The 12,500-nt window shown below is 56.6% G+C and overlaps 1 non-coding gene and 1 pseudogene across 1 annotated transcript; both read right to left on the bottom strand.

Annotated features, from left to right (window-relative positions):
* Window positions 1-8,739: 8,739 nt before the first annotated feature.
* Window positions 8,740-11,070, bottom strand: LOC146720603 (large subunit ribosomal RNA; annotated as a pseudogene).
* Window positions 11,071-12,142: 1,072 nt separating this feature from the next.
* Window positions 12,143-12,297, bottom strand: LOC146720602 (5.8S ribosomal RNA). The gene has a single exon (XR_014926006.1). It is a non-coding gene; the product is annotated as a 5.8S ribosomal RNA (ribosomal RNA).
* Between the last annotated feature and the right edge of the window lie 203 nt (window positions 12,298-12,500).

The raw sequence follows: 12,500 nt of genomic DNA, 5'->3' as shown, positions 1-12,500 counted from the left end.
TAGAGTGACGAGTACATGGAAAGAAAGCGCGGATGAGCTAATGAAGAGATTCTTCCCGGCAGCAAGGACGAACGTGGCGATAGACGCCAGGGGAGACGTGAGGGAGGAAGAAAAGCAGTTTGAATGGAGCGAAGTAGGATGTGGCAGTGATATCGATGAAAGTGGGTAAGGCACCTGGTATGGATGGTGTGAGTGCTGAGATGTTGCGAGCGATTTGGCGTGCTGTCCCGGTATGGATGAAAAGAATGTATGATGTATGTCTGAATACAGCGTGTTTCCCCCCGGCGTGGAAGACTGCGCGGGTGGTAGTGTTATTAAAGTCTGAGTTGCGGGGGCTGGGTTTAACGTCCGCCCAGCTCCGAACGTTGACGACTCGGTTCTTGTGGGGCTCATGGCTGGAAACGTTTTAACGCAATGACATCGCGTTATAACGAGAGAAGACGGAACGTGGTCTCATGTAGTGGTGCATGATGGATGGCGCGTAGAGTTGAAGGCCTCCGCATCATTCGCGCGAGTTTGAATGATTGCGTGAATGGTCGAGGTGAAATACGAGCTGCCTTTAGCTAGCTCCGACCTTCACGATCACGATCCAGGGTGTTGACTGCGAACACCAACAGTAAACAGCTCTGCAATATCGCTGTCGGTGGCGACTTGGCGACTGTAATTTTGTAGCAGTCGTCGCGCACCGTAGGCGAAACAGCCAAATGCCTCGTCATCTAATTAGTGACGCGCCATCGCCCTCCCCTGACCCCTTTCCAGGCCCTTCTCGTCGGCCGCCCGCTGGGCCACGACGCCGCCCTACACCCGCTGCCTCTGTCCCTGCTCCCCGCAAGCCCCGCAATTCCCATGCCCACACTGTGATCGTGCATTCACCACGAAGACCGGACTCGGCCTCCATCGCCGACGTGCACACGAGGCCATCGTCAACGAGGAGGTTAACGTCGAGAGGGTTAGCTGCCAATGGAGCGACGAAGAGAAGCGCATGATGGCGAGGGAGAAGGCGCTTGCCGCGAATCGAAGCGTTAGGTTTATGAATCAACATCTGTTAACCGTCGTCCCGAATCGCACCCTTGATGCCATCACAAGGGGATGCGTAAGAACGGCGGTTACCAGCGCCTCGTCGCGACGGCACTGGAGGATCTGGCAGCCGCATCATCGAGCGAGAGCTCGTTTCTCTCGGCCGGTGGCTCCAGTCCTCCCGTCACCCCTCGACCCATCGCCATCTCTCCCCACGGGTCGCCTGGTTCGCCTCCGCTTTCTCCATCTTCTCCCGGCTGGGGTGATGCGTACGGCAGTTTTGCCGGTGCTATACGCGCGCTCATCCCGGTTGTGAAGGCCATCCAGGGATGGAAGTCCCATATCCTGATCCAGATCGGATCAGGAATTCTGGATGACCAGCGGAGGACCTGGGCCCGTGGGTATTGAGTGTGTTCCCTCCGACGCTTCCTCGTGTGCGACCGCCCGTACGAAAACGTGTCGTCAATCCGGATAGAAAAGCGCAAGCGCGCCGCCGAGCGGAGTATGCGCGCGTCCAGCGCCTCTTCCGTTCGAACATGTCGCGCGCGGCCAAGGAGATTCTGGATGGTGCCACTGAGGCGGACGTGGTTCCCGGTGTGCGGCAGATGGCCGCGCACTGGGGCCCGTTCGTAGCGCAGGAGTCCGCTCCTGTCGCACCGGCTCCGCGTCTTCCACCGAAAGCGGAGCTTAGTGGCACCTGGTCTCCAATCTCCTGTGAGGAGGCGGCAGCCATCAACCTGCCCCTCAACTCAGCCCCCGGATTAGACGGCATCGGCGTACGGATATGGAGAGCGGTACCAGCTTCCATCAAAGCTCTCCTCTTCAACATCGTGCTGCAATACGGAGGTTTCCCAGCACGTCCGCCTCAGTGGCACCATCCAGAATCTCCTTGGCCGCGCGCGACATGCTCGAACGGAAGAGGCGCTGGACGCGCGCATACTCCGCTCGGCGGGGCGCTTTTCTATCCGGATTGACGAGACGACACGGTTTCGTACAGGCGGTCGCACACGAGGAAGCGTCGGAGGGAACACACTCAATACCCACGGGCCCAGGTCCTCCGCTGGCCATCCAGAATTCCTGATCCGATCTGGATCAGGATATGGGACTTCCATCCCTGGATGGCCTCCACAACCGGGATGAGCGCGCGTATAGCACCGGCAAAACTGCCGTACGCATCACCCCAGCCGGGAGAAGATGGAGAAAGCGGAGGCGAGCCAGGCGACCCGTGGGGAGAGATGGCGATGGGTCGAGGGGTGACGGGAGGACTGGAGCCACCGGCCGAGAAAACGAGCTCTCGCTCGATGATGCGGCTGCCAGATCCTCCAGTGCCGTCGCGACGAGGCGCTGGTAACCGCCGTTCTTACGCAACCCCTTGATGGCATCAAGGGTGTGATTCGGGACGACGGTTAACAGATGTTGATTCATAAACCTAACGCCTCGATTCGCGGCAAGCGCCTTCTCCCTCGCCATCATGCGCGGCAGTTAACCCTCTCGACGTTAACCTCCTCGTTGACGATGGCCTCGTGTGCACGTCGGCGATGGAGGCCGAGTCTGGTCTTCGTGGTGAACGCACGATCACAGTGTAGGCATGGGAATTGCGGGGCTTGCAGGTAGCAGGGACAGGGGCAGCGGGTGTTGGGCGGCGTCGTGGCCCAGCGGGCGGCCGACGAGAAGGGCCTGGAAAGGGGTCAGGGGAGGGTGGCGATGGCGCGTCACTAATTAGATGACGAGGCATTTGGCTGTTTTCGCCTACGGTGCGCGACGACTGCTACAAAATCACAGTCGCCAAGTCGCCACCGACAGCGATATTGCAGAGCTGTTTACTGTTGATGTTCACAGTCAACACCCTGGATCGTGAAGGTCGGAGCTAGCTAAAGGCAGCTCGTATTTCCCTCGACCATTCAGCAATCATTCAAAACTCGGACCACTCGCTGGCCATGATGTGGCTGGGGGTCCCCCCCCCCTTTCCCCTTTCACCCCCTTGCTTTTTGCCCCCGGGGCCGCACCTTTGCATTTTAACTTTTTCCCTGTCATCTCAAAAAACGCATCGCGGCAGCCCCCGACAAGCGACGCCGAAAGCGCACCCCAGGGAGGGTGGCCGATCCCCACGCGGGCGTGCCGCTTTGGCAATCCTGCTTGGGTTCAACTGGGTCCTTAAGGCGTTTTTGCCTTTAGCCTTTTTTTGAAACCCCCGCGTGGGCAGCCCCCGTAAAATTGCACCGATTGCACCCCCGGGCCAGTCGCCACGCGCGTGTTGCTTTTCATTTTTTTTGCGTTGGGTTCAACCTGGGTCCCTTAAGGCGTGTTGCCTTTATGCCCTTTTTGGAACCACCGCGTGGCCAGCCTCGTGAGTTGCACCGAGTGCACCTCAGGGGCCGAATCGCCCACGGGGGCGTGTTGCTTTTCAATAATCTTGGCGTTGGGTTCACTTGGTTTTTCCTTAATGGTGTTGGCCTTTAGCCCTTTTTTTGAAACCCACCGCGTGGCCAGCCCCGTGAGTTGCACCGGAGCGCACCCCAAGTGCCAAATTCGCCACGTACTTTTTCCTTTTCCGGATGTTTTGCTGACTTCCAAACTCTACTGCCCTGACTTCCTTCCGTCCTCAAGGTCCGGGCCCATAGCCCTGGGACCGGGTTCCATTTTTGCCCTCATTTCTGGGTGACTGCCCCTTTGGACAAACTCCCGGCGAACCTCCCCGCTTGCCTCATGCCGCAGAGAAACACCGGTGTTCTTAGATTGTTCCACTTGCATGTCCGATCCATCGGCCGGTTTCCAGCCACAAACGTATGCGGCGTCCCCGTTAAGGACACCTTGCGGACCTTCGCCCCGACATTCGACAGACCCCCCGGGATGGCGCCTGGGAACAATCCGTATTTTTTTCGAGGCCCCAGAGTTTGTAAGGGGAAGCGGCGAGCTCCGGGCCGAAAAACTCTGGGGGCCAAGTCTTAGGACCCCCAGTTTTTGGGCTATCGGTTTGTTTTACCGATTTTTCGTTTCCATTTCCTAGATTATTTGTCCAGATTTTGTGCTGGTCAATCTAGTCATTCGCAGTTTCACTTTTGTTTTAAACTCTCCTTCGACTCTTTTGGCATTCACGCCTCGGCCCTTTGGGTCTGTGTGCGAAACAAGCAAGAGGGGGCCACGGGACTCACACTAGGTGTGCGCGCCACATATGAGCCCTTTGGTCTTTTCGACTCCGACTCGTGGCAATGCTGTGCTAGTAAGTAGATAGGGACGTGGGAATTTCGTTTTTAATCCCATTCATGCGCGTCACTAATTAGATGACGAGGCATTTGGCTATGTTTCGTCTACGGTGCGCGACGACTGCTACAAAATCACAGTCGCCAAGTCGCCACCGACAACATATTGCAGAGCTGTTTACTGTTGGGGTGTTCGCAGTCAACACCCTGGAGCGTGAAGGTCGGAGCTAGCCAAAGGCAGCTCGTACTTTCACCTCGACCATTCACGCAATCATTCAAATCGCGCGATTGATGCGGAGGCCCCCAACTCTAACAGGCCATCCATCATGCACCACCAGATGAGGCCACGTTCCGCCTTTCCTTCTTTTAAAAACGCGATGTCATTGCTTTTAAAACGTTTCCAGTCAGCCATGAGCCCCCCCAAAACTCGAGTCTTTCAACGTTCGGAGCTGGGCGACTTAAACCCAGCTCTCGCAACTCAGACTCGCTTCGCGAGCTCAAGACACCTCGCCACGAAATTTTTTATGGCGGTAAAACGAACTTACTTCGAGGTACTCCTGTGCGCTCCGCCACAGCGGCGCCAGATCTTACATGATCGGTACTCTCCCCATTACGCTCGGGGGGGGACTCTCCAACGGCGTTTCGCTAGACACTACTTGCCGTCACGACCACTGCCTCACCAAACCCCTTTGCGATGGTCAGGTCTGGCCGCCTCCGGCCGGCAGACTTCGAATACGCTTGTTCCGGGATCGACGCGCCATCCCTTCTGCTGTAAATAGCCACCAACTTGACGGCATAGGCGTCCATGCCGCAGATTCTCCCTCCGTGCTTTCTGAAGCAGCGTTGCACGCAGTGGGCCGGCGTCTCGGTTTCGGGACAACCGGCACGACAGCGATTATCGCGCTCATCACGACCTCGGGAGCATCTCGCTCTAGACGGTATGCAGTTACCCGTATGTTGGTGATTTGTGCACGTAGTCGGCACCTGGGATGGCATCGCGCCAGCCGATACCCAGTAGGAGCTCAGGTTGGAGGCCCCCAACCTCTCTGAGTCCACTCCCATCGCACGACTCGCGCAACCGGGCCGCCACTGTGTCTGAGCTCAGCGGTTGTAGTCACCTATGGCCCCGCACTCGCATCTGGTTTTCACACCAGACAAGCTGCCTAGCCACATACGTGGTTTCGGCAGCCGGGGGCATGCTGCGGGGCAGAGTACTCCGACAAACCGCTGCAGTCGGTTATGTTTCCCAATTGGGGATCAAAGTTCTCAATAGAGCTTCCAAGCCCGCCACTCTGTATCGGCGCATGCAGGTATCCAGCAGGGAAAATCATGGGAAAACGCAGCCATCGTCGCACCGCAGTGCGTACGATGAATCCTTAAACCCCTTTAGGGTTTGGCCGAGACCGTACCCAAATGTCCAAACGGTGATAATACCGTGGAAGGAGACAGTCACGCAACAACCTCAGCCGCTGTTGCGGCTAAGAGGTGCCCTCGTGAGTTTGCTCGATGGCCTGAGCTAAGGGGGATCGCTTGCGATTTTCCCTAGCACCTGTGTACTCGCAGCCCAGATACTCCAGCATCGACCAGGGATCTTTGGGGTATCATCGCTCCCCCCACGGTGAAATAAGGTGTGGTGTCCACCTTCACCTTCCTTGTCTCTGCCGGACGCCACCATGGACAGCATTTCCGGTCTTTCTCGCGTTGATCTCGAGCCCATTTCGCATAAAAGGCGTCATAAAGCCGTGTCAAGTTCCCTGCAGCCCATTTTGGTAGGGGGCCAGGAGCACAATGCCCGTCGGGTTTACCCGGGTGCTTTGAAAACCCGGCCACCCCCCCGACCCCCAAACCCCGTTCTCCGAGAAAATTCCTAGGCTCTCTCTACGACCAGATTAAACCCGGGGGGCGACAACGGTCCCCCCTGTCCCCCACCCCCGGGGCCGGGTCTTGATGGCCGCCCATTTCCTTTAAAACGTTGCCCCCCCTGCAACTCTTTTCAGCGCTTTCCCAAAATAAAAAACCCTTTAAAATTTCTCTCAAAAACTCCCGGGGGAGCCCCCCCTCATCGAGAGTCGTTTTAAAAAGCACTTTCGCAACCGTATCGAAAGCTTTCGACAGATCGACGCACCCCACATGCAAGAACGACAGCCCTTTCCGGGGGCCCAAAGCACGGATAAAGGAAATTTTGGGCGGGAGTAACTTGACCTCCTCGGGCCTCAAAGCAACAAAAAGCGATGGGCTTGAGAGAGTCGTGGGGGTTGGGTTTGTGATGCGCCCAAAGAAGTCCTCTAGTAAGGACCCCTTTTACCTCTCACTTTCCCTTTTACCCCACCTTTTCCTTTTTGGGGCTTTTCCCCGGGAAAAGGCCACTTTTGGAATTTAGACTTGGTATGTCCCACTAAGCGAGTGTACAGCGAAATGCGCCCCCAAGGGCCTTCGGCCCATGCCCTACGGTCATGGGAATTTGTGGGGGCCCAAAAAAGACCGGGGTTTTTTTTGGGGGGTTTTTTTTATTCAGGCATTTCTGTTATCTCGTCGCATAGCACGGCAATACCTCACTGGTTCGTTCTTTACTTGCTAACGAGACCAGTCTGCACCATGGTTTTATCCCATACGCCTTCGTCACTTTTCCGCCTTCGATTTCCGAGCACACTCTTCTCTCCAATCCTCGCCTTCAAAGGATAATTCTCCGGCGCTGCACTTCCGCCTGGCTTGCTCTGCTGCCCGTGGAGCTACACATCCGTTTGTGGGGCCGGTACAACCGGCCGGTTCAGTCGACGTCTTGCATCGCTTATTTGTTATTGGTTTTACCCGGGAAAAATTTCCATCAACTGATGTTAATGTGGCGCCGGCTTGAATCTTAGATTGAGTTGTTCGAGCCGCTCCATCTCATCCGCAGTCCACACGGTTAACTTTCTGCCACTCTTTCGGCGGTTTTTTCAGCCCGGGCTGCTCTCTTTGTATTCCTTATTTCGGGTGAGCAAACCTTTCATGTTTGCGAGAGCCCAATCCTGATTCGAATCTCAACTTACAGTTCTCGCATTTGTACTCGGCCGCTGGATTGACCTTTTTACCCCTTCACTTAGGTATGACAGCGCCATTAATGGATTTCGGAAAGACTTCCCCGACATTCTCGCACTCCCATTGACATGCACTCTGGATGTTGTTCTAGCAAGTATCGTTCAGCTGCTTTGCACCAATGCAACTGATACTCTCTGTTCTCCAACATTTTTGGGCATCCATGACTGCATCTGTACTTCCTTGGATGGTCCAGGGCTGGGTAACCCGAATGGGGTATTGGGTCCCCATCGCCCGTCCACGGCTCCCCTGGGACTCGGCGCCGCTCGCGCTTCCCGCTTTTAGCCACATAGCGCGTCCGCCCGCCAGATCGTTCTCGGGGTCCGTCCGCCTCCCGAGGCTTTTGCTAATTCACTATCCATATTTGCTGCCTGAATAGACCCGTCCGCCTGGAGCCTACGACGGTCGGGATTATCGTGGGCTTGCACCTCACCCCGACGTTTAAATAGTTTGCGGCGTGTTGCTTTTGATTTCGCAAAAAACTCTTGGCACTCAGGCTGCTCCTCACCCCCGAGGGTTTCTTTGTGTCTGATTGCACAAGATATACCCGACTACAAAGCAGCCGGCTGGAAGCAGAGAAAAGGCGAGCTGGGGTTGTTTCCCATTCTGAAACAGCAATTTCCCTTTTTTCACAGAATATCTGTCCCCATGAGGGCTTTACTCCATTTGATTCCTTTCTTCGCTCGCCTTTTCGGCCGATGACAGGCCTACAGTTATCCCTGATCTCCAGCTTGGCGAGTTTCCGACGTGCTTAATTTGCGCGGCGCTGTACACCCGTTAGCCGTCGGCCCACCGTACCGTCTTGCTCATGGTGGGGACGTTGCCGGAGTGACCACGAGGAGGTGGAGGTACACTTGGGACGTGAGAGGCTTAAAGTCCGTACTAGAGGACTTCGTGCGCTCAACGACCCAAACTACCGACTTCTCTCTATTACCTCGCGTCGTGTTGCCTTTGAGGACCGAGGAGTCATAGTTACTCCCCCGCAGGAGTCATAGTTACTCCCCCGAGAGCATAGATTACCTCCCGCCGTTTACCCGCGCTTGCCTGAATTTCCTTCAACGTTGACATTCAGATCACGGGCAGAATCACATTGCGTCCACACCGCGAGGGCCATCGCAATGCTTTGTTTTAATTAGACAGTCGGATTCCCCTAGTCCGTGCCAGTTCTGAGCTGAGCGTTGAATGGCGGCCGAAGAGGACGACCACGACGGCTCGCGCCGCCACGGAAGCCTCGCAGCAAGGAAGATCCGCGGGAGGCCAAGGCACGGGACCGAGCTCGGATCCCGGGACCGGCGCGAGAACGCCGACCGTTCACCTCGCCCAGGCCCGGCACGTCAGCCAGACCCGCTTCCCGACCAAGCCCGACACGCCCCGCTCCTCAGAGCCAATCCTTATTCCGAAGTTACGGATCCAATTTGCCGACTTCCCTTACCTACATTATTCTATCGACTAGAGGCTCTTTACCTTGGAGACCTGCTGCGGATATGGGTACGAACCGGCGCGACACCTCCACGTGGCCCTCTCCTGGATTTTCAAGGTCCGAGGGGAAGATCCGGACACCGCCGCAACTGCGGTGCTCTTCGCGTTCCAAACCCTATCTCCCTGCTAGAGGTTTCCAGGGAACTCGAACGCTTATACAGAAAAGAAAACTCTTCCCGGATCTCCCGACGGCGTCTCCAGGTCATTTTGGGTTACCCCGACGAACACTCTTACGAGGGCCCGAATTGTATGCGGTTCCGCTGCCGGGTTCCGGAATAGGAACCGGATTCCCTTTCGCCCGACGGGCGTGTGTCTTTCGTATAATATTTATTATTATTTCTCGACACTCGAGTATATTGTACGCCGTCATTGACATAGGATTTCTTCTAGGGCTTAGGATCGACTGACTCGTGTGCAACGGCTGTTCACACGAAACCCTTCTCCACGTCAGTCCTCCAGGGCCTCGCTGGAGTATTTGCTACTACCACCAAGATCTGCAACCGACGGCGGCTCCAGGCAGGCTCGCGCCCAGACCCTTCTGCGCTCACCGTCGCGACCCTCCTACTCGTCAGGGCTTCGTGACGACGCGAGAGAAGACTAACGCCCGCTCCCGGTTGCCGCCCCACTTGCCGCTGACGGCAGAGTATAGGCTCGACGCTTCAGCGCCATCCATTTTCAGGGCTAGTTGCTTCGGCAGGTGAGTTGTTACACACTCCTTAGCGGATTCCGACTTCCATGGCCACCGTCCTGCTGTCTTAAGCAACCAACGCCTTTCATGGTGTCCCATGAGCGTCGAGTTGGGCGCCTTAACTCTGCGTTTGGTTCATCCCACAGCGCCAGTTCTGCTTACCAAAATGGCCCACTTGGCACTCTGATCCGAAGATGCTCGTGGCTTCATAATTCAAGAAAGCCAGAGATCTCACCCATTTAAAGTTTGAGAATAGGTTGAGGTCGTTTCGGCCCCAAGGCCTCTAATCATTCGCTTTACCAGATGAGACTCGCGCGCGTTCCGTGCGGAACGGCCGAGTGCCAGCTATCCTGAGGGAAACTTCGGAGGGAACCAGCTACTAGATGGTTCGATTAGTCTTTCGCCCCTATACCCAGTTCCGACGATCGATTTGCACGTCAGAATCGCTACGGACCTCCATCAGGGTTTCCCCTGACTTCGTCCTGACCAGGCATAGTTCACCATCTTTCGGGTCCCAACGTGTACGCTCTGGGTGCGCCTCTTCTCGCGATGAGAACGAGACGCCCCGGGAGTGCGAGGCCGCATCGCGACGCGGCCCATCCTCCCTAGGTCGACGGCCAGGGCCGACCTTCACTTTCATTACGCCTTTAGGTCTCGCGACAAGTCCCAATGACTCGCGTACATGTTAGACTCCTTGGTCCGTGTTTCAAGACGGGTCCTAAGAGTACCCAAAGCAGTAGCGTCGCCGACCGGTATCGGTCTCCCGCGAGACCGCGGGAGACGTTCGCAGGCCTGTCGAAGGTGTACCGTACTGTAACCAACAGCGGGCCAGGACCGGGGACGGCGCGAAGTCCGTAACCTCCGAGTACCGTGGCGCGCGCTTGCGACGGTCTCGACGCACCGTGAATAGTGCGGCCTGATACCTTGCGCGTACCGCCGAGCAGCCGGCCGGGCGACCGAGGGTTTGTCGCGTGCCGTTTTAAACCGGCGACGCGACAGACAACCGCACCCGGGCCGTAGACCGACACCCAGCGGGTCGCGACGTTCTACTTGGGAGAAGTGCACGACGACGAGCGCCGGACATCGGCGCACGGTAGCGTGCCCGCGCGCGAGCCGCAAGGACTCCGCGGGACATCGCCGACCGACGCGAAGCCAGCGCCGCTGACGATGAATCTCCCCGTTCGATCTTTTGGGTTTCTTAGGTTTACCCCTGAACGGTTTCACGTACTCTTGAACTCTCTCTTCAAAGTTCTTTTCAACTTTCCCTCACGGTACTTGTTCGCTATCGGTCTCGTGGTCGTATTTAGCCTTAGATGGAGTTTACCACCCACTTAGAGCTGCACTCTCAAGCAACCCGACTCTAAGGAGAGCTCCTCCCGAGGCGCGCACCGGTCGCTACGGGCCTGGCACCCTCTACGGGTAAGTGGCCCATTCAAGATGGACTTGGACGCGACGCGGCACCTCGGGATAAGCGGATCCTCCCAAACACACATTCCCTGCGGCGGAACCGCGGGATTCGGTGCTGGGCTCTTTCCTGTTCGCTCGCCGCTACTAAGGAAATCCTGGTTAGTTTCTTTTCCTCCGCTTAATAATATGCTTAAATTCAGCGGTAATCTCGCCTGCTCTGAGGTCGTCGCATAGTGAGTTTTCGTAGCCGTTTGCCTCCTCCGCGTCGCTCATCGTCGTCTCTCCTCTATAATATATATTATAAGAGGGAGAGAGAGAGAGCGTCGAACGAGAGAGCAGCAGGCGGCAGCACACGAAATACGCGAGAAGGCAAATCGCCGGGCGCTAACCGCACACACACTGTTGGTGGTAATGGAGACGATATATCGCGGGGTTCGAGATTCTCGGCTCTCCCCCTCTCTTTATATACAAAATTCGGGCGGAATCGATTCGACGAGTACACGACGCGGGCGCGCCGGTCCCCCTTTTTTTCGCTTTACGAAAATTTCGTGGACTCGGACACGCGGGTCGGCTCGCGATTCAAAAACCCTTCTCCGTAAAGAGGTAAAGGATTACGAATGCTCTCTCCGCCTAGGACGACGACGCGCCGTATATTTCTTCCGTAATACCGTTATGTGTGCGGGCAAGGGCGCCTCGGCATAAGACGCGCGAGCGGCTATCGCTACCGAGAGACGCGGCACAGAGTGGCGAGAAGCAGTCCGGTCAGTCTGTGTGATGTACGGAGAGGAGAGACGGTGAGACAAGCGCTACCTACTTTCGGGAGACAACGACGCCGCGCCGCTCTAAGCGAAGCGGTGCCATTTACCGTCCTGACCCTTTTATTGGCCGTTTGTTTGCTCCCTTCGCGCGCGCTCTTACTCTTCATCCCATTTCTCCTCGGCTCTCGCGTACACACACGACTTGGATACACAAACACGCTCCCCCTCTTAATTCGCGCAGCATTCTCTGGGCGCGCGTTCGCCAACGTTTTACACGCTTGTGCGCTTCTCCTCCTCATTATTATTATTATTTCGGTGTGTCATTTCACAGACGACGCCAGGATTTGCACCGCGGCCGGTTCGGCGCGGCACAGACACCTCGGGCGAACGTCCAACGATCGCTCGTAGCCCATTGTAAGCGTTGCACAGTGCACAGGCGACGCGCGCGCCATTCTCTGGTCGCCCGCGTCGTGGCCGTGCGCGCTTTTTCGGGCGCAAGCAGTTTAGGGGTACTAAAACGACCCTCAGCCAGGCGTGGTCCGGGAATTGTATCCGTGGACCGCAATGTGCGTTCGAAATGTCGATGTTCATGTGTCCTGCAGTTCACAAGTTGACGCGCAATTAGCTGCGTTCTTCATCGACCCACGAGCCAAGTGATCCACCGTTCAGGGTAATCGTTCGAAATTTTTGCGTTCGCGAAGAAACGCGCTTCTCTCGGTTCAACCATCGTGGTTCTTCTCTCGGACGAGAAAGAGAGAATAATCGTGGTGGCTCTTCGATCAGCCTGTCCGCGCGCGTCCGAGGACGCGCAGCGGACCGCCGCCTCCCGCCAGGGAAGGCTACGGCACAAAGATAGAGTTGTGTGTTTCTCGTTCG

The sequence above is a fragment of the Nylanderia fulva genome, unplaced genomic scaffold (genome assembly GCF_048542155.1).
Source record: "Nylanderia fulva isolate GAGA-0341 unplaced genomic scaffold, ASM4854215v1 Scaffold657, whole genome shotgun sequence".
In the NCBI taxonomy this organism is placed as follows: domain Eukaryota; kingdom Metazoa; phylum Arthropoda; class Insecta; order Hymenoptera; family Formicidae; genus Nylanderia; species Nylanderia fulva.
This window is presented reverse-complemented; position numbering and strand designations above follow the sequence as displayed.